This window comes from Lagenorhynchus albirostris, chromosome 5 (genome assembly GCF_949774975.1).
Source record: "Lagenorhynchus albirostris chromosome 5, mLagAlb1.1, whole genome shotgun sequence".
In the NCBI taxonomy this organism is placed as follows: Eukaryota; Metazoa; Chordata; class Mammalia; order Artiodactyla; family Delphinidae; genus Lagenorhynchus; species Lagenorhynchus albirostris.
This window is the reverse complement of record NC_083099.1, coordinates 91280315-91302377: the sequence shown is the minus strand read 5'-3', so window position 1 is coordinate 91302377 and position 22063 is coordinate 91280315. Positions and strand designations below refer to the sequence as shown.

General features: G+C 38.9%; 1 protein-coding gene across 4 annotated transcripts in view; it reads left to right on the top strand.

The window, feature by feature from the left end:
- BBX (BBX high mobility group box domain containing) overlaps positions 1 to 22063 on the top strand; it is a 281965-nt gene that overhangs the window by 81105 nt on the left and 178797 nt on the right. Inside the window, exon 3 of one of the 4 annotated variants that reach the window (XM_060150647.1) lies at positions 3462 to 3539. The exons of the other annotated variants lie outside the window; for them this stretch is intronic. The gene's annotated coding sequence lies outside the window, so the exon portion shown is untranslated. The remainder of the gene's footprint in view (positions 1 to 3461; positions 3540 to 22063) is intronic. 4 annotated transcript variants of the gene reach the window in all.

Sequence of the window (22063 nt, the reverse complement as noted above, 5' to 3'; positions counted from 1 at the left end):
ATTAAGAAACTAAGTCGAACTTATCAAACTTTAGAAAGAATACTTCAGAAAGAAACCTAAACTTTAAGTTCAATTTTTAGTATTTATTTACAAAGCACGTGTTGCTTTTTACACAGTAAACTTAACAACTCTAACAAAGTGTGTGTGTGTGTGTGTGTGTGTGTGTGTGTGTATGTATGTATGAAGTTGCCCTTAAAGCCCATACAATGGCAAAGAAAAATTGCCAGAAAATAGTGCACTGGTTGCTAAATTATTCATAATGAGTAAGTCTGTCTTAGTCTGTTCAGGTGGCTATAACACACTACCACAGACTGGGTGGCTTATAAACAAAAAAACATTTATTTCTCATAGTCCTGGAGGTTGGAAGCCTGAGATCAGGGTGTCAGCCTGGCCAGGTGAAGGCCCTCTTCTGGATCCCAGACTTCTTGTATCCTCACATGACAGAATGGCCAGTTAAAGGGCAGTAATCCCGTTCATGTAGACTCCATCCTCATGACCTAAGCACCTTATAAACGCTCCACCTCCTAATACTATCACGTTGGGTATTAGGATTTCAGCACATGTATTTGCGGGAGCGGGACACAAGCATTTAGACCAGAGCATCCTGCTGCTGGCCCCGCAGAATTCATGAACTTGTTACGTGCAGAAGGCACTCACACCATCCCAGTAGTCCCAGCATCTTAACTGGTTCCACGGTTGACTCAAAAGTCTCATCTAAATATCATCTGTGGGACTTCCCTGGTGGCGCAGTGGTTGAGAGTCCACCTGCCGATGCAGGGGACACGGGTTCGTGCCCCGGTCTGGGAGGATCCCGCATGCTGCGGAGCGGCTGGGCCCGTGAGCCATGGCCGCTGGGCCTGCGCGTCCGGAGCCTGTGCTCCGCAATGGGAGAGGCCACAAAGGTGAGAGGCCCGCGTACCGCAAAAAATAAATTAAATAAATAAATATCATCTGTATCAGGTATGGGTAAGACTCAAGGGATGGTTCATCCTGAGACAAATTCCCCTTTAGCTGTGAACCTGTGAAATCAAACAAATCATGTGCTTCCAGATTGTAATGGTAGTACAGGCATAGCGTTAAACACTCCCATTCTAAGAAGGAGAAGTAGGAAACAAGGGGGTGATAGTTCCTAAGCAAGTCAGAACCCAACAGGGCAAACAGCATCAAATCTTAAGGCTCAAGAATAATCTTCTTTAATTTGATGCTCTGCCTGCCAGGCCCACTGAGGCAGGAGCCCCACTTTCTGGACACACTAGAGCGTCCCTGCCCCCAGGGCTTTGCTGGGTGCAGTCCCACAGGCTCTCTCCAGGGTGGGAATGGTACACCCGTGGCTCTGCTGGTTTGGAGTTGTAGGGACCTGCAGCCCCGCCCTCACAGCTCTGCTGGGCACTGCCCTGGTGAGGTCTCTGGTGGCCTTGCCCTTGCCGTGGTGCCTTCTGCTTGGGTCTTGTGCCTCCAAGTGGCTCCTTCCCTTGAAATCTAGATGAAGATAGCCACTTTCCCACAGCTCTGCCGGGGAGGGGTCTGTCTCCCATGGCTTTGGGTGGGAGTCTTCTGGCCTGTTGAAACCCAGGTTATGCCCTCCCCACTTTTGAAACTGAGCCGGAAGCCCTGATGATCTCTGAATTACCTCGTGCTGAATATCACACATTTGAAGCAGAATAGCTCTATGGTTCCCGTCTATGAATTTCAAGAAGTCTGACAGCCAACCTTCATTTGTTCCTGTCTCCTTCCCCTCGAGTTCAAATTGCAGTTTTCTTGCTGGGGTGGCTGATTAAACCCCTGGTTCATATGCATACTCATCTTCTCATCAAAAGGTCTTTTGGCCACACCCTTAGTGGTCTTTCCCAAATATGCTTGCTTATTTTTTGTAATATGGATAAGCTGAGAGTTTCCCAAATTTTAAATTTCTGCTTCCCTTTTGATTGCAAATTCTGTCTTTAAGTCATCTCTTTCTTCTTCACGTTTTACTATAACATTCGAGGGAAGCCAGATGGTACCTTCAACACTTTGCTTAGAAAAAGGTTCAGCCAGATAGCCAGTTTTGTTGGCTATTTCTATCTTGCACAAGATAGAACCACAAGCTCTGTTTTCCACAAAACACTAGGACGTGAGGGCAGTTTAGCCTCGTTCTTTGCTGCTTTTTAACAAGGATTGCCTTTCCTTCAGTTTCCAATAACATGTTCCTCATTTCCATCGGAGACCTCATCAGAATGGCCTTCACTGTCCATCTTTCCACCAACATTCTGTTCAAGGCCACTTAGGTGTTCTTTAGGCAAGACTGAGGCTTTCTCTGCAGCTCTTCTTTTGAGCCCTCACTAGAATAGCTTTTAATGGTCTGTTCACTGTAAAGTAGGCTTTTTCTAGCATGCACTTCAAAACTCTTCCAGCCTCTACCCATTACTGTCAGTTCCAAAGCCACTTCACATTTTTAGGTATTTGTTATAGCAGCACCACACTTTGAGTACCAGTTTTCTGTCTTAGTCAATTCAAGGTGCTATGACAAAGTATCACAGACTGGGTGGCTTGTAAACAACAAACATTTATTTCTCACAGTTCTGCAGGCTAGAAATCTGAGATCACGGTCACAGATTTGACTATGAATGACAAAGCTTCTTACTAGGAGAATTATTACTATTGTATTTCATATTTAGAAAGTTCCAAAGAAAATGGATGTTAAGTGTCTTTATCAAGTAGGTCTAAATTAACCTAAATAAATCACCAAAGCAAATATGTATGACTTGTGAATTGAAATATATTATTTATACCTTAGATATTATCTTTGTATGAATCTTAGAATTATTTGATTCTTTTTATTAAAACACTTTAATTAGATTTATTTGAAGTTGTACAGTACTGTATAGGTATCTCTTTCATTATTCAATAAGGGACCTATCCTCGTCTGAAGGTTCAGGAAAACCTGTCTTGGAGGAAGTGATAGATAAGATCCGATGAGTAGAAAATTAGGTAGATTGGGCTGGGAATGGTGGGAGGGAATGCAGAGGCCCTGAGGTGAGAAAAAGCAGGATGTCTAGGAGAAACTAGAAGAATAGTATGACTGGATTTTAGAAAAGAGCGAGAAGGGTGGAATCATTGTGGTGGAAACCAGAATATGTGGTACCTTGTGTGCTTTGATGAGATTACTGCAAGCATAGTGGATAACATTGAAAGATTTTCAGCTAGAGAGTGAGGGGTTTGTATTTATGTTTTGTAAAGATCAGTTTGGTTCCTACAGGAGGGATGCTTTTGAGGGAGGCACAAATGGGGATGAAGAAGTCAGTCAAGAGATTGTTATAGTCGTAGCTTAGACCAGGAGGTGGCAGTGAAGATGAGAAGAAATGGACTGATTTACCATGTATTTAGAAACTTGAATTAATGGTTTTTATGATTGACTAGATGTGTGAGAGTGAGACAGAGGAAACCACACATTAACAGTAACATCTGATGCATTGATGATATAGTGACAACTACCGAAACAGGGACAGCCCCAAGAGAAGCAGATCTGTTGGCTGGACTTCTGAAGAGAAGAATGGCGTAAGGTAATTGAAACCTCCAGAATGAATGATGTTAGCTAAGGAGGAATGTAGAGTGAGAGTAAATTTGACTTGGTAATCCTAGTCCAAGGCCTTGCAAGGAGACTCTTACCCCAAGAATGAGAACATGAAGAAGTACACACTTCTCACCTGCTTTTTGTTTGCTGTTGTTGTTGTATCACTATTGCTTTATAGTTTTTTAACTAAACTTTTAATTTCAAGATAATTGTCAATTCATGTGCAGTTATCAAAAATTATACGGAGAGATCCCATGTACCTTTTATTCATGTTCCCCCCAGTGATAACTTTTTGCAAAACTATGGTAAAATATCACAGCCAGAGTATCAGCATATATACAGACAATATGTAGAACGTTTCCATCACCTCGAGGGTACCTCATGTTGCCTTTCTTATTGTCACATCCACTTCCCTCTTGCCCTCTCCCCCTTTATAATTGCTTGCAACCGCTAATCTGTTTCCCATTTTTGTAATTTTGTCACTTTAGGAATGTTATAGAAATAAGGTTGTATGGTACATAGTCTTTTGAGATTGACTTATTTTCATTCAGCATAATTCTCTGGAGATTCATGCAAGTGTGTGTATCAATACAGTTGACTCTTAATGTGGGTTTGAACTGTGCAGGTCCACTGAAACATTGATTTTTTTCCAGTAAATATGTTAACACAGTACTACACAATCTATGGTTGGTTGAAACCACAGAGGGTCGACAGTAAAGTCACACACAATTTTTGATTGTGTGGTGGGGAGAGGGGGTTGGCACCCCTAACCCCTGTGTTGTTTAAGGGTCAACTGTATACTCTGTGGTAGAATGTCTTTTCATTAATTTTGTTCATTTTCTAATTGGATTGTTTGGGTTTTTTTACTGTTGTGTTTTGAGAGTTCTTTATGTATTCTAGATAATAGTTGTCAGATATGTGGTTGGCATGTATTTTTTCCGAATCTATATCTTACCTTTTCGTCTTCTTTATAGGGTTTTTGGCAGAGCAAAAGTTTTGAATTTTGTTGGAGTTCAGTTTATCACTTTTTCCTTTTATGGATTGTGTTTTTGGTGTCAAGTCCAAGTCCAAGAACTCTTTACCTAGCCCTACATTCTGAAGACTTTTTTTTCCCTCTTTTTCTCTTTATAGTTTTGTGTTTGACATTTAAGTTCATGATTCATTGTGAGTTAATGTTTGTATAAGATGTGTTTCTTAGCTTGAGGTCCTTTGGATGGACCTATGGATGTCCAGTTGCTCCAGCACCATTGGTTTGAAAGCTAACCTTCCTCTATTGAGTTGCTTTTGTGCCTTGGTCAAAAATAAGGTAGGCATATTTATATGGGTCTATTTCTGGTTCTCTATTCTCTATTCTGTTTCATTGATCTATTGTGTCTGCTCCTCCAGCAATATCATGCATTCTTAATTATTACTGTAGCTATATATTAGGTCTTGAAATCAGATAGACTGATTTCATTCTTCTTTTTCAAAATTGTTTTAGCTATTCTAGTTGCTTGCCTTTCTGTATAAAGTCTAGACTAATCTTGTCTCTATCTACTGCATCTTCAAAAATCTTGCTGGGAAATTTTTTTTAAAGGAATTGTGTTAAATCTGTATATCAGTTTGGGGAGAATTTACATTTTTATTATGTTTAGTCTTCCATTTCTTGAACACAGTGTATCTCTTCATTTATTTAGATCTTTGATTTTTTTTCATCAGCATTTTGTACTTTTCAGCATCCGTGTGTTGGATGTCTGTGTGTTGGACATATTTTTATTAGATATATTTTATTTTATTTACATATTTTATATATTTTATTTTATTTTATTAGATTTACAATTAATTACTTCATTTTAAAAACTACTGTACATGGTATTACATTTTTATTTTTATTTAGTTTTTTGGCTGTGCCGTGCGGCATGTGGGATCTTAGTTCCCCGGCCAGGGATAGAACCCGTGCCCCCTGCATTAGAAGCGCAGAGTCTTAACCACTGGACTGCCAGGGAAATCCAATGGTATTTATTGTATTTTTAATTTTGGTGTCTACATGTTTACTTCTAGTATATAAAAACGTTAATTTTGATGGCCATATGTTCGTTGCTCATAAATAAAAATATAATTGATTTTTGTATGTTTAACTTATGACCTTATAAGTTCACATACTCATTTTAGAAATTGTTTTTATAGATTCCTTGGAATTTTCCATATAGACAATCATGTCATCTGCAAATAGGGATGGTTTTATTTCTTCTTTTCAGGATTATATGCCTTTTATTCCTTTCCTTGATTAACTGTACTGGCAGAACTACCAGCACTACATAATAAGAGTAATGAGAGTGGATATTTTTGCGTTGTCCCTGATCTTAGGAAACAGGCATTCAATATTTTAGTGTTAGAATGTTAGCTATACGTTATTTTTAGATGCTCTTCATCACATTGAAGAAATTTTCCTCAATTCCTCTTACTGAAAATTTTTATCAGGAATGGATGTTGAATTTTGTTGAGTACTTTTCCTGAATCAATTGATATGATCATATGATATTTCTCTTTTTACCAGTTAATGTGGTGGATTATATTAATTGATTTTTGAATATCGAACTATCCTTGCATTCCTGAAATAAATCTCTGGTTATGCTATATAATTCTTTTTATATATTGTTGAATTCTATTTGCTAATATTTTGTTAAGGATTCTTGCATCGGTGCTAATGAGGGATATTGTTGTATAGTTTTTCTTTTTGGTACTATCTTTGTCTGGTTTTGGTATCAAGGTAATACCAAAATCATTTTTCTATTTTTAATTTCATTTATTTCATCTCTTTATTATTTCCTTAATTTCTACTTGTTTGGGTTTATTTGGATCTTTTTCAAGGTTCTTGAGGTGGGAATTTAAATTACTGATTTGGAAGATTTTCTTTTCCAAGAGAAAGCTGCAAGAGTGCTACAGCCTCCCCTCTCAGCACTGCTTTTGCTAGTTTCCACAAATTTTGTTAGGCTGTATTTTCATTTTCCTTCAGTTCAATGTGTTTTTAAAAAAATTTCCCTTGAGACTTTTGATTCATGGATTATGTGTAAGTATATTGTTAGTTTTCAAGCGTTAAGGAGTTTTCCTGTTATCTTTGTTAATGACTTATAATTTGATTCTTTTGTGATCAGAGAACACACTCCTAAGATTTTAATTTCTTTAAATTTGTTGATGAACTTGTTTTATAGGGTAGCATATAGTCTTTCTTGGTATGTATTCCTTGGGCACTTGAAAAAGAATGTGTATTCTGCTGTTGTTGGGTCAAGTGTTGTATAAATGTTGATTAGATCCTGTAGTTTGATGATGTTGTTGAGATCTTGTATATTCTGATTTTCTCTCCAGTCATTCAGTCAATTCCTGAGAGAGGTTTGTTGACGTCTCACACTCTCATATCAGTTCGATAGGTTTTTATTTTACATATTTTATAGATCTGTTATTAGTACATACATATTATAGGATTGCTGTATCTTCTTGGTGGTATGACCCTTTTATCATGAGGCCCTTAATGTCCCTCTCCCTGTGTCTGGTGATTTTCTTTGAAGTCTACTTTTCTGATTAATATAGCATTCTTCCTTTATTTTGATTAATGTTTGCAGGATATGCCATTTACATTCTTTTACTTTGACCTACCTATGTCACTATATTTGAAGTGAGTTTTTGGTAGCATATAGTTAGATCATGTTTTTTAACCCACTGCCAATCTGGCTTTTTAGTTAGTACATTTACTTCCTCTTTCTTTACTTCCTGCATTTATAATAAGTGTCTTAAATACTTTACATACATTTAGAACTGTATTAGACACTGTTATAATTTGTTAAAACCATCAAAAATAATTTAGAAAAGTCAAGAGAAGAAGGAAAGCATATTGTATTTACCCATATTTTTGCTTATGTTCTTTTTTCTTTTTTATATTCTGAGGTTCCTTCTTTTGTTTTTTCCTTTTTGTTTATTACATTTCTTTAGCTGCTCTTTTTGGTTAGGTCTGTTGGTGAAAATTCTCTTGAGTTTTCCTTCATCCGATAATGTCTTTATTTTCATTTCCTTCCTGAGGGGTATTTTCACTGGGTAGAGGATTCTCGGTTGACAGTTCTGTTCTTTAAGCACTTGAAAAATTGCCACTGCCTTCTCATCTCCATGGTTTCTAGTTTGATTATGATGTATCTTGGTATATGTTGCTTGCCAGATTTGGAAAGTTTTCAACCGTTATTTGCTTGAGCACTTTCTCAGCCTTACCCGTTTTTGTCCTTCCTTCCTGGATTGCAATAACATGGATTTTAAACTTTTGTTATTGTTTCATAGATCCCTGAGGCTCTGTTTAGAATTTTTAGAAATTTTTCTTTCTTTTGTTCCAGTTGCGTAATATCTATTGTTTTCTTTTCTAATTCACTGATCCTTTCCTCTGTCACCTCCACTCTGCCTTTGTGCCCATTCTTTAAGTTTTAAATTTTGGTTATTGTGATTCTCAGTTCCAAAATTTCCATTTAGTTCTTTTTTATATCTTCTATTTGTTTGCTGAGACATATTATGTTTTCATTTGTTTCAGGTATGTTTGCAGCTGCTCACTGAAACATTTTTTTAATAATGGCTGCTTCAAAATCTTTGTCAGATAATTTTAACGTCTCATCTTTAATTTATCATCTGTTAATTGTTTTTTTTTTTTTTTCATTCAAGTTGAGACAGTCTTGCTTTTGGTATGTGAAGTGACTTTCAATTGAAACCTGGATATTTTGGGCATTATCTTGTGAATCTTTGGATCTTACATAAACCTCCTGTTTTAGCTGACTTCCTCTGACACTGCTGTAGCAGGGGGAAGGAATGGCACCATATTTTTGCTGCCAGGTTGGAAGAGAAATCAAGTTTTCCCCACTTGGCCTCCGTTGACATCCAAGGTAGAGAGGGACTCCTTGGTACTTCTGGGCAGAGGTGGGAGGTCCCATTCGTCAGTAGGCCTCTGAGGATACCACTGCAGCTGGAAGGGTCAGGAGTGTCTCATTACTGCTTTATGCATGGCCTCCACTGACACCAAGGGTCAGGGTCAGTGGTGGCCTCTTTACTGCTGGGCAGTGGTCAAAATCCTGATGTGTCTTCACTAGGCCTCTTCTGATACCACCCAAGTGGGGAAAGAGAGGGAAACATTATTACTGCTAGGTGGGAGGTGAAAGTTTATGTCTGCACATGATCTCCATTGACTCTCTATATGGAGGGGGCGAGGGAGGACTTGGACTTGTTACTGTCTGATAGGATGAAAATCCCACCTCCCTACTCGTCCTTCTAACACACTCCTCCATTGTGGGTGTTGGGGACCATAGTTTTTTCTGTCATGTTTGTCTCAGGTAGTACAGTTGTTGTCTAAAAGTTTTCTGTCTTGCTAGGCTTTCCTGGTCCTTTGGCTGGAGAGAGTGGACCTTTGTTGGGACTTTTTGGTCTGCGCCTCATTGGCATTTCTGGGTTGCTGGCTTCTTCAGTTCCAAGTCTAGGACATACAGGATGAAAAGAAGAACCAGGGATCTCAAAACTGTGTTGCTCCTTGGGTCGTGAAGTCCCTAGCTAGCTTGTCTTTTTTTCCTCCTTTCAGAGTCTTCTTATGATTGTTTGATATGTAGTGTCTAGTGTTTTTAGTTGTATTTAGTGAGAGCATTAGGGATAAGTATGTTTGTATCACCTTTCTGGAAGTAAAATTTCCTCACCTTTTTCTTAATGTGGTAGAGAAGATGAAAACACTGCAAAGATGGTATTATGGAGAACATAGCTTGAAATTTCCAGGTGGAATTATTAACATTGGAATGGGTCTTCCAAAGACAGAGAGATTCTTACCTCAGGTAATTTGGATATCCTTCAGTTTGAAGGCCTGAGTTGATGCCTGGTAACTGACAGTGACACAGTGTTTTTGATTTTCGTTCCATGTGCTATTTTGGTCTTGGTTTTGTGTATACAATAGAACAGGAAGCATATTGGGTAAGATTACACCTTTCTAAGTCATTTTCAGTTCTGATGCTGTTTAGTTGATTCCACTGGGTTTTAGTGCAATGGGCCAAATGTCCTTTCAATCAGTAAATTGATACTACTCATTTCTTACAAATGCTTTTATTCATAAATACTCCAGCAATTTATTATTTTTTTTAAACTTTGGGCTTAAAACTTTTTGTTTATTAAACTTTTTAGATTAACTGGCAATAAAATTGGCTTTTGGTGTATATAACTCTATTTATTTAAAACATGAATAGATTTTATGAACAGTTCAATGTTCACATTTATAAAGTTTCACTCCTCCCCCTCCAACTTTTCTTATATTACTTGTAGTCATACCCTTCTCCCAACCCCAACTCCTGCCAACACTGTTTTTTTCTTCATTATAATAGTTTTATCTTTTGGAGCATGTGATACAAATTGACTCTTTTGAGACTTGCTTTTTTCACTTACTGTAGTACCTGAGGTTCACCCAAGTTGTTGCATCAATAGCCCATTCTTTTTTTCTGCTGAGTGGTATTCCATTATATATGTATTAGAGTTCATCTATTTACCCATCAGGTTATTTCCAATTTATGGCAATCATGAATAAAGCCACCATAAGCATTCATGTAGAGATTTTTGTGTGAACATATGCATTGATTTCTCCTGGGTTAATACCTAGGAGTAAGTAGGATTGCACATTTATATCATAAGCACATATTTATATGAGGAATATCCAAACTTTTCCAGAGCACTGTACCACCTTTAAGTCCTTTTTTTTTTTTTTGTCATCTTCAAGAGTGTTTGCCTTCACTTGTTGGAGGATTTAAAAAATCTTTGTCAAGGGGGCTTCCCTGGTGGCGCAGTGGTTGAGAGTCCGCCTGCAGATGCAGGGGACACGGGTTCGTGCCCCGGTCTGGGAGGATCCCACATGACGCAGAGTGGCTGGGCCCGTGAGCCATGGCCGCTGAGCCTGCGCATCCGGAGCCTGTGCTCCGCAGCGGGAGAGGCCGCAAAGGTGAGAGGCCTGCGTACTGCAAAAAAAAAAAAAAATCTTTGTCAAATAATTTTGACATCTGCATTGTTTCAGAATTGGGGTCTGTTGATTATCTTTTCCTATGCAAGTTGAGATTTTTCTTTTTTCTTCATACACTGACTGACTTTGGGTTTTATCCTGGACATTTTTTTTTTGTTTTTTTTTTAGACTCTGCTTACTTTCATCACGATTTTTTTTTTAACATCTTTATTGGAGTATAATTGCTTTACAATGGTATGTTAGTTTCAGCTTCACAACAAAATGAATCAGTTATATATATACATATATTTCCATATCTCTTCCCGCTTGCGTCTCCCTCCCTCCCACCCTCCCTATCCCACCCCTCCAGGCGGTCACAAAGCACCGAGCTGATCTCCCTGTGCTATGCGATCCTGGACATTTTGTTATGAGACTCCGGGTTTTTTAATAAAGTCTATGGAAAATTGTGATATTTTAGTTTTAGTAGGAAATTGATTCAGTTAAGTTCAGGATTCAAGTTCAAGCTGGATATCTGTGAATTGTTTTCTAGGTCAGTTCTGTTTTGAAAGCCTTTTCAGTGTTATTTGGATTTGTCTTCTTATTTGCCACCCAGTGGCCAATCTGAGAATTGAGCCGTGCTCTATCCAGTAGTTCAGTTCTCAATGTCCTTGTGTACTGCTTAGGGTCAGATCCATGCGTGTGTAGCTTGGGATGAGACCAAGAGTTAATAAAGAACTCCTCTTTACCATCTCCCACTTTCATTTTTTTTTAAGTCTTTATTGGATTTGTTACAATATTGCTTCTGTTGTATGTTTTGGTTTTTTGGCCCTGAGGCATGTGGGGTCTTAGTTCCCTGACCAGGGATTGAACCCACACCCCTGGCATTGGAAGGCGAAGTCTTAACCACTGGACTGCCAGGGAAGTTCCCCACTTTTCATTTTGATTCTCTGGTTGGAAAGCTGGGGCTTTAGTTACCATGGTCTTACTGTGCACGTCCCATGATTGTACCTGTGTCTGGGAGTAAGTGGTGGGAGGATAAAGAGGTGGGTTTGCCCCACCCTCTTGGAACCAATCAGAGATGAAGGTTCCCCTTATTCAGATTTTTTGTTCCTTTTGGTTCCTGTTTTTGCTGCGTCTCTCTGCTACCACAGAAATGCTAAAAGTCCAGCACATGAGAGAATGGAGAAGATGGTACTTAAGAATTTGTTGTTCTTCCATTATTTTCCTGCTACTTAGATAGCTGTGGCATATATTCTGTCCAGGTTTTATAGCTACATTTAGTGGGACAGACAAGGTGGAGTATATTTACTCCGTCTTACCCAGACTGGAACCCATTGGGCTTGCTTTAGTGTTGAGATAATTAATGGAAAGAGCAGAGGTAGGTCCAGGTTTTGTTGGTGTCTGAGGGTCATAAAATTTGGAGGCCCTCTTTTAAGAAAAGGAAGACGAGTTATGAATATGCAATTAGGCACATTGTTCTTGGGTTGGGCTGCGAAAGTGAAGGACTCTGAAGCTTAAGCTTCACTGGCATTAATAAAAAATCTGCCTTTGGGGAAAAGATAAAACACGAATAGATATTGATTATGGGTCAGCATTATACAGGGTGTTTTTTATTCATGTTTTCATTTAATATTCATAAAAATAAAAATGCAACCCATTTATCCCCATTATGCACATGAGAAAAATGGATTTAGAATGTTTAGATTCTAAATCTAATGTTTAGATTTAGAATGTTTAAATCATACAGATATAAAGGGCTTAATAACTCTAATTCCAAAGCACATGGTCTTTCTCCTACCCATAGTACTTTGTGAAATAGAGATTAGGAGAACCCAGTATAGGCTTATGGTTAAGAGCATAGGATCAGAAGCCAGACTGCTGCTGGGGTTCAGTCGTGGCTCTGCCGTTGATTATGTGTGTTTTTGAGAAAGTTCCTTAACCTTTCCTTACCTCTATATGTCTGTAAAATGGGGGTAATAGTACCTACCTCCTAGGTTGATGTGAGGATTAAATGGTTAATATTTAATAGGATTTAGAATAGCTTCTGGCATATAAGAAGTGCTTTTTATCCACCATTTACAACTGTGCATTTAGATAAATTAAGTCAAATTGTATGTGCTGTGTTAGCAGCCTTAGTTCTTGAGCTACAGAGGCAAATTATAAGAAAAGGGGATTTTTACTTATACATAAGCCATATTACATATTTGGAATACAAGCTGGGACATAATCATTAGTAAAATAGGCTACGTATTATATAATCAATACTTTTATTTTCTGTGAAGAATTAAAAAAATTTTTTTAAGTTTAGGGATGCTAATCTATTTAACAAGCAAAGCTAGAAGAAATGTTCTATATGGGTGATTTGAAAATCCAGACTATTACAAGTTAAATGTTTTGGGGAAATGGCCAAATAATAACACAGAGGTAGAAAAGCTCTACAGAAAGAAAAATATCCTTCTTCCTAGATATATTTAAAGTTTTAAACACTCCCAGGCTCTTCTGTAAAATGGAGACAGTAGAAGCATCAGTCTGTATTAGTTACCTATGGAAGTATAACAGATTGACATGAAACTTAAAACATGTATTATCTCACAGCTTCTGTGGGTCAGGAATTTGGGAGTGGCTTAACTGGGTGACTCTGGGCAGGGTTCCTGTGAAGCCTTGCCTGGGGTGGTGGATTACTTTTAAGATGGTTCACTCACAGGCCTGGCTAGATTGTGCCTGGTTGGCAGGAGGGTTCATGAGCTTCCCAGTCACATGGACCTTTTCTTAGGACTTACAGAGTGTCCTCATGATTTTGCATCCCCCAGAGCAAGGAGTTGAAGAGCCATTAAGGCAGAAGTCACAGTGTCTTCTGTGTGACCCAGCCTCAGAATTCTCTTTGATTTCTTCAGTACCCTGTTGGTTACATAGGTGTTCCCTATTCAGTGTGGACGGGGGGACTTCTAGGAGGCGGGGGGGCCATCTCGGAGACTGGCCGAGACTTTATCTTATAGGGTTATTTTAACTATTAAATGAGATTATCCCAGTGAAGTTTCTGGAAGCTAGTAGGTACCCTATGCAATACCTGTTTGATTAGTGTGTTTTTCATTGCCGGTCTCGATCAATAGAAATCAGTTTCTAGATGTTTCCCAAATGCACAGGAAGCTTTATGCGTCTTTATGGAAGAGAGAATTCTGATGAGGAAAGTCTTCAAACTGTTCCTGTAATTGTTAATTTGTTTAGAAGCTAGGGTGATTAGAGTTTGAGGCAAGAATATTGATAAATACTATAAGCAAGAATTTTGACTCACAGTGAACTCACTTAATTTTATTACCACCTAGCATGTGATCATGGAGGAAAAACAGTGTATTTTAAATCTGATGCATGCATTTTTGTATGTGATTGTATATTACTTAAGTTCTACTTTCTCTAAGGTTAAACAGGTTCAAAATATTTTTTTCTTTTCTACGCGCACTATATCTTACCGTTGATGATGATATAAGTATGGCTTATTTTGAGGAGGACATTTACTAAATTATTTAGAAAATGATAAATAGCAAGAATGTACAATGGTTATTTCTGTTTGTTGTGAAAAAGAAAGCATGACGAGAACTCTCTTATTTAATGGTTTTCTTTCAATGGTGACATAAATATTTGGCCACTGGAGGGCTCCATATTTTAAAAAATTATATTAACAGACAAAAATGCTCACTGCAACAATTTTAAACAGTACAGAAAGATTTAAAGGGCTCCTTATTTTTTAGTAAAGGTATTGAATTAAATACTTGATGGTTATAAATGAAAATTGTGTGCGTGTGCAAGTAAAGTGTATTTAATAGGTGTTTGCTTCCTCCTTTTTCTTACATTGGAATGAAAATAAAACATAGAATTTCTTCATAAATAAAATATATCCCAACTCTGATATAAAAATATAAAACTAGTCACTTGAAAGCCCCTCAGTAAACAAAGAGGTTGAGATAGATTAAATAATTTTTTCTCATCTTTCTCTCCTATATGTACTATTTTTATGTGAGGAAACATCTTATTTTAGGGTTCATTGAGATTATTTCCATTTAGTTTAATGAACTTTCAGTATGTCAGTGAATGCTGTGACATAGTTAATAAAATTCACAGAACATTAGGAAACATTTTGAAAATTGAACCCAAAACAAAAGTAGATGTGGCATCAAATAATTGGCAATCACCAATTTTTAGAGTCTTTATATTTGATATTAGCATTCCTTTGATCCAGATGTGTAGCTTACATTGTTATGCACTGAAACCTGAGCTTCAGGGTTTATTTTCCAGTATTAAAGTAAAATGAGAACTTAAAACATTGAGAAATTAGAAACTCTTATAACAGGTGTCAGTACCTGAAGGTAGACTCTTTTTGTCTAGAAAAATTCTAGATAGGAAACTACCATATTCCTCAACAGCATTTTTACTTCCTTGATCTCTCCAACTTGAAAGAAGTGTTTTGATTTATTTATAATTGTGAAATGTTTCCTTTTTAAATGTTTGATCTGAACTTGGGGAAGCCTGCAATTTCTAGGGTAGTTAAGCATTTTTTTCTCCTGATAAGATGTGGGTCTCTTTGTGCTGAGCTTGCAGAGCTGAGGCTGTCTGTTTTAGGTGATGTGAGTAGCTAAGCTCCCCAGTTATTCAGTAGCTTTGTCCCTTAGCACCTCCTCTTCATAAAGGAAGCTGTAATGCTAATTAATTGCTAATGAGGGGGAAACAAACCAAAACCAAAATTAAACAAAAGTAAAAAACAAACAACTTGTAAACCTGTTCATTTGAAAACTATCCAGGGTCTATGAATATATAAATCCCCCAAAATATGAATACCAAAATATAAATACAAAAATCATGCAAGGTAGTAGTCCCTAAGTTAGTACTAATTATGCACATGTTTTTGAGGCACTGTATGGAATGATTTGTTTTTTTTTAAAAGCCACCACAGGCATCCTCACTGATTATTCTCATTTAAGTGGTTTTATTCTCATTTTAGTGGTTTCAGGATAGGAAGTGCCTGGGCCTCTGCATTTTTAAAAGTGTCTCCTGTGATTGTGTTTTGTTGTCTGGGTTGAGAGTGATTGACTCAAAAGGAAGCTGCATTGTGGAAACTTTTTGAGGCCCCTTCAAGTTCTGATTAGTTAAACAAATGTCTCAGAGTAAATACAGCTACTCTTTATATTTGAATATGTTCTCTCCTCACCCTCAACTTACCCCCGAAGAAAAAAACCAAACTTGGGGTTATTTCGGTTGCTGATATTGCCTCCATTAATTTGAATTGAACTACTTAAATTTCTGGGGTAAGGAGTGGGGAAAGTGATTCTAGATTTTCAGATAGGGTTTGCCTCATCCTGATGAGTTTGTCATTTCTGTTACCCACTAAAGCAGTTAGTTTATCTTTTCACTTTTAAACCAGTTCTAACAGTAAATAGGATATGGTCTGGTAATTCTGTGAGTGAAATATGTTTTGGCATGTAGAGATCTTTTTTGCAATGCTTAGGGATTGTAAACATAAGGAAAAGTGGAAGAGCAGTTTATGCTACCGGCAGGCTATAGGGTGCTGTAGGGAAAGGGGACTTCAGGATCAGCAGGCCCCCCGGACAACAGGTCACACCAACTTTTCAAAATACTCAACAGTGTCAGTCATGGGTAATGAGCCCTCATGCTTCTTTCCTGACTGTTCTCAAAATGATGAGGGAAATGTCCAAAGGCAGGCTGTGAAGGTTCCCTGAGATTTCAGTCCTGGGGCCCCTGTCCTCCCCATTCTTCAGAGGTGAGGACCCTGGATGACACTTCTCAACCACAGGTTTAGCCTGTGCGTGTTGGGATGACTCACAAATCCTGCTGTCTCCTCCACTTTTTTCTGGTTCACTCCATGTAACAAAGAGGTCACAACTGGGTCTCTGCCAACTAGAGCAAACCGTTCTGCGATCTCCTCTGCCCTAACCACAGGACGCCCTGCTTTTCCACCACAGTAGGGCAATATCACCTTGTCCCTCTGCCCAGGCCTCCAAGCCCTTGGGCTCATTTTGGGCTCTTCCCCCATTTCACTCAGCACATCTGACTGTTGCCTAATCACATCTACCTCATAAAGTGCCCCGGGCAGGCAGTCATGATAGTAAACTACTTGCATGAAAATAGTGAAGATATTTAGGTGAAAAGGAAGAAGAAGAAAATTACTATAGAATATCTGTATGGTGGGAGAAGGTTAAGTGTTAGGAAAAAGATAAAAATTTCAAGTAAGTCTTCTGGTTTAGGGTATCTAGAAGATTTGAATTAAGCATTGTGTTTGGTATGTAGTGTAAGTTTTATTCTTGCATGTTTGGACTGGAACCATTCTTTTTGCTTGGAATTAGCTTAAAAAAAGAAAAAGGAAAAGCTGATAATTTAAGACAAGCTTGGGGGTTCTGGTTTGTTTTTAAAGACATTGTCTTTTTTAGGAGGAGGTCTCGCATATAAATATTACCAGTGCATGCATTCTTCTTGCTATTTGTGGATTATCCATAGCAACCTAGTGACATTTCAATCAGATCAGTTTTCCTTAGCTACCAAAGACTCCTTAACTTCTCTCCAGTTGCTATCTTTCTGACCTGTATTTAAGAAATGTAAAATTGATTTTACTTTTAGCTACAAGAAAAAGCTATAGTTGTTATTTAAAATTTTATATATTTGAAAACTTTTCAAATTATTTTTTATTTATTTATTTTTTTAATTTTTAAAAAATTTTTTTTCAAATTATTTTTGCATATATTTTATCACTTTAAGAAAATTCATTTATGGGAAGACAGAGTATTCCAAAGTGAATTGAAAATGGTTTTCAGAATACTTAATCTAGTTAATCTAGTCTTCCATAAGCATTGGCAACCAAGAGCTGGCTAGTGGGAATTACAGATCCTAGTGGGAATCTTCTGTGGCATCTTAGAAATGCTTGTTTCTACTTGTTTGTTACTGCTTTTCAGTTTTTGGAAGTGTCTACGTGTATCTACTTGTAATTTAAAGTTCATTTTTATTGAGGACATATGATTTCTAAAGTTAAGGTTATGGGAGTTTGTTTTTTGCTTTTATGTCAGGTGTTTGGGATAACCTTCAGAGAAGGGTTCACACAATAAAAATGTACAATTGCAGAAAGAACTCACCGGGTGGATATCAAATTAGTTATCTGTACAGTGGAATTTTAACTGAAAGGGAATGTCCTCTGGCAGGGGAACAATGGAACAATCCCTTAGGAAGTCAATTATAAGGTATGTTAATCCTACCAAAATATTAACCTCATGATCTTCAATGCCAGGGTATATTCTCTACCCTGCAAGTTCAGCTAAAAATATGCCAAAAGACAAATTTCATAAGATAATGAAATAAAAATGTGGACCTAAGTCTGTAAGATACAAATTAAAAAATAAAATCCCTAGCCAAATGTGAGTGTCTGACAAATCCTTTGCTCTCTTACAATTAGTAGCCTAGTCTTTTGGGATGTTCATAAAATAATGATTTTAAAAATACACATTGAGAAGGCATGTGCTTAAATGATTTACCCATCTGGTAATTTTTACTCTGAAAATTTTTTTCATATTTGTGAAGTTGATGAGTATAACTGTACTATTGGTGGCTGTGTCTTCTTAATATATAAAATAAAAAAAAACTTATTATATCAATTACTGTAATAATTTTTTTATAGAGTTGAATGTCTAAAAAGTTTTGGATTTCAAAGAGCAGTTTTATGAAAATAATAGTACTTCATATTTATTTTTAATTTCTTATATTAAACCAGTTTGGATTCAGTGTAACAATATGAACATAAGCTTAGTAGGTGATTGAATTGTATTAATATTAAATCTTTTGATTTTATGAAACGGTCTGTGTAGACTTTTAATAGAAACTAGCATCAGATCAATTTCCAGTTCCTTAAACATTTGACTAATAACTAACATTCGTTATGATTTACAGTGCATAGAGCCTAAACTTTCCTTTGGTATGTTACTGTACTAGCACATTTGGCATTTGGATCAAGGGCATAGAGCTGTGGTTGCTGGGCACCATGACTGCTGGGCATGATGGATTCCAAGCCTCATGGCTTCCAGATTTTATTTGCTTTGATTTCAGAAAGCTAGAGAATCTTGAAATGTTTGGATCTTAGACTCTAAGGCTTAGCGACCAGCCCTCAGCGCCCATACAGTAACTCCTAAAGTTTCTGTTCGAACATCTCCATTGATGGATAAATATCCAAGAGAGACTCACTTCACTTTCGGGCAGATCTGATGGTTAGAGAGTGTTTCCTCATACTGAATACCTCAAACTGCCTCCTAGAAACATCTGTTAATTGATTCCCATTTTAAACTCTGAAACGACTATATAAAATTATGTCTTTGATGCCTATTCTTTATAAGACCCCAAAAGGATATGAAAACAGCACTTCTTTTCCAGAGTAATATTTTCATTGCCTTCAACCATTTTGCCCCTAACAGGGTTGCTTAGCTCCTGTCCATAATCTCTCAATGATCGGGTCTAGAGGCACTTTAGTTCTTTCTGTCCTCACTTGATAAGACAGACAGCACCATGTAGAGTGGGCTCTCATTCCTTCTTGCTGGACAGTGTAGTTCTACTAAATTCGATTTCCTTTTGAGTACTTTACACTGCTGACTCATATTGCAATAAGTCATTTTACATGCTTTTCAGTTAAGGTAAGGATCCCCTGTTTGCTACTTTCAGACTTTTCTTACCCCATTGATGCTACTCAGTTTAGACTAACTGTTACATTTCGGTGGTATAAAAGCAGATAGGGACTTCCCTCGTGGTGCAGTGGTTAAGAATCCGCCTGCCAATGCAGGGGACACGGGTTTGAGCCCTGGTCCGGGAAGGTCCCACATGTCGCGGAGCAACTAAGCCCGTGCGCCACAACTACTAAGCCTGTGCTCTAGAGCTCACGAGCCACAACTACTGAAGCCCGCGCACGTGGAGCCCGTGCTCCGCAACAAGAGAAGCCAACACAGTGAGAAGCCCGCGCACCGCAACGAAGACTAGCCCCCACTCACCGCAACTAGAGAAAGCCCAGGCGCAGCAACAAAGACCCAACACAGCCAAAAGTAAATAATAATAAATAAATAAAAAGCAGACAAAGAGGAGATGATGATGGTTACTTATAAATTTGTGGATGTGCTTTCATTGCTACCTACTCTTATTACTCCACAGTTAGAGATTTTTTACTTGGACATAATGCTTGTTACCATGCATATTTTACTACTTGGTAAACATTCTCCATCATTGATGTAAAAGCAGGTTTTGATGTGGAGGATGATGGAGTGAAACCTGCTGGTACCTGTGGTGACGTGAGGAATATTTGGAGGAGGGGAGAAGATTTGCGAAGAAAGTTTGAGGACACCAAACCTCAGCTTTAAATTTTAAAAAAAAATTATTTATTTATTTTTGCTGCGCTGGGTCTTCGTTGCATCACGTGGGCTTCTCTAGTTGTGGCGAGTGGACTCTCTAATTGTGGCGCGTGGGCTCTCTAGTTGCGGTGCCTGGGCTCTAGAGAGGGCAGGCTCAGTAGTTGTGGCACGCGGGCTTAGTTGTGGTATATGGGATCTTAGTTCCATGGACCAGGGATCGAACCCAGACCCCCTGCATTGGAAGCATTAAGTCTCAACCACTGGACCACCAGGGAAGTCCCCTCAGCTTTAATTTTGCTTCGGACCATTGCTATAGTACATTTCGTCTTCTAATTTTACATCTTTATGTCACAACATAAGCAAACAATTCTGTGTGTTTGTTGAGACTCTGCTGTGTTGAGTGTTCAACACTCAACACTGAGTGTTCATGGGACAGAAACTATGTTGGTTTTTTTGAACCTTATACATTGAAATTTAGATGGCTTGCAGCTGCTTTGTAGTCTCTTTTTTAAAAAATTAATTTATTTTATTTTATTATTTACTTTTGGCTGCATTGGGTCTTCATTGATGCGCGTGGGCTTTCTCTAGTTGCGGTGAGCGGGGGCTACCCTTTGTTGCAGTGTGCGGGCTTCTCACTGCGGTGGCTTCTCTTGTTGCGGAGCACAGGCTCTAGGTGCACGGGCTTCAGTACTTGTGGCACGTGGGCTCAGTAGTTGTGGCTTGCGGGCTCTAGAGCGCAGGCTCAGTAGTTGGGACGCACGGGCTTAGTTGCTCTGCAGCGTGTAGGATCTTCCCGGACCAGGGCTCGAAGCCGTGTCCCCTGCATTGGCAGGCGGGTTCTTAACCACTGTGCCACCAGGGAAGCCCCCACTTTGTAGTCTCTGAATGATATTTCATATGGTATGTTGGGTATTGTCAGGTTTACATTAGCCTTAGCAACTCCTTCTCTCTCCCTGCCCCAATTCCTACCATCCTCTTTACCAAGCGTTGGGTGACCCAAGTTTAAGGTGGTGTTGAGGGTGAGGTGGTCAGAGAGTTGAATCTTCAACTACGTTTTGCTCTGAGAGGGGGTGGAAAACATAGCTCAGGAAATAAATAGAAGAAAAGTATTATTTGAGTTCTCATATTCGAAATTCAAAAGAGATTTTCCTCTTAACAGCATCTGTCCTCTCCTCTACCTCTGTGTATCTGATGTACCATTCTCAGTTCTGTGTAAAATTAGCACATATTCAGAATACTCAGTAAGCGCATTAAAATTATTGCTTTGGAGGAGTGGCCAAGATGACAGAGTAGGAAGACTATGAGCTTACCTCCTCCCATGGGCGCACTAAAATTACAGTTATCTACAGAGCCACTGTTGATGAGAAAGATTGGAAGACTAGCAGAAAAGATCTTCTACCACTAGAGATATAAAGAAGGAACCATAGGGCTTCCCTGGTGGCGCAGTGGTTGAGAGTACGCCTGCCGATGCAGGGAACACGGGTTCGTGCCTCGGTCCGGGAAGATCCCACGTGCTGCGGAGCGGCTGGGCCCGTGAGCCATGGCCGCTGAGCATGTGCGTCCAGAGCCTGTGCTCCGCAACGGGAGAGGCCGCAGCGGTGAGAGGCCCGCGTACCGCAAAAAAAAAAAAAACCAAAAAAAAAAAAGAAGGAACCACAATGAGACAGGTAGGATGGGCTGAGGTGTGATATAGTCAACACCCATACCCCCGGGGGAGGGGAGGGGAGCCTGCAAATGGGAGGATTACAATTACAATAGCAGAGCTTCTCCCCAAGGAACCAGAGGTCCAAGCCCCACATCAGGATCCCCAAGTAGGGGATCCTACCTCGGGAAGACAAACTCCCAGAACACTGGCTTTGGAGGCCAAGTGGGACTTACTTTCTGCAGAACGACAGCTGTGGGAAATAGAGACTCCGTTCTTAAAGGGCGAGCACAAAATCTCACACACTCCAAGACCCAGGGCAGACGTGGTAATTTGAAAAGAGTCTGAGTCAGACCCACTTGCTGATCATGGAGGGCACCCCAGAGAGGCAGGGGGCAACTGGGACTGACCCTGGGGCGATAGACACTGGCAGCAGCCATTTTGGGGAGCTTGTTGTACTGCAAGGAAACTGGAGCTGGGAAGCACCATTTTGGAATTCTCCCTCTGGCTTATTAGTACTGGGA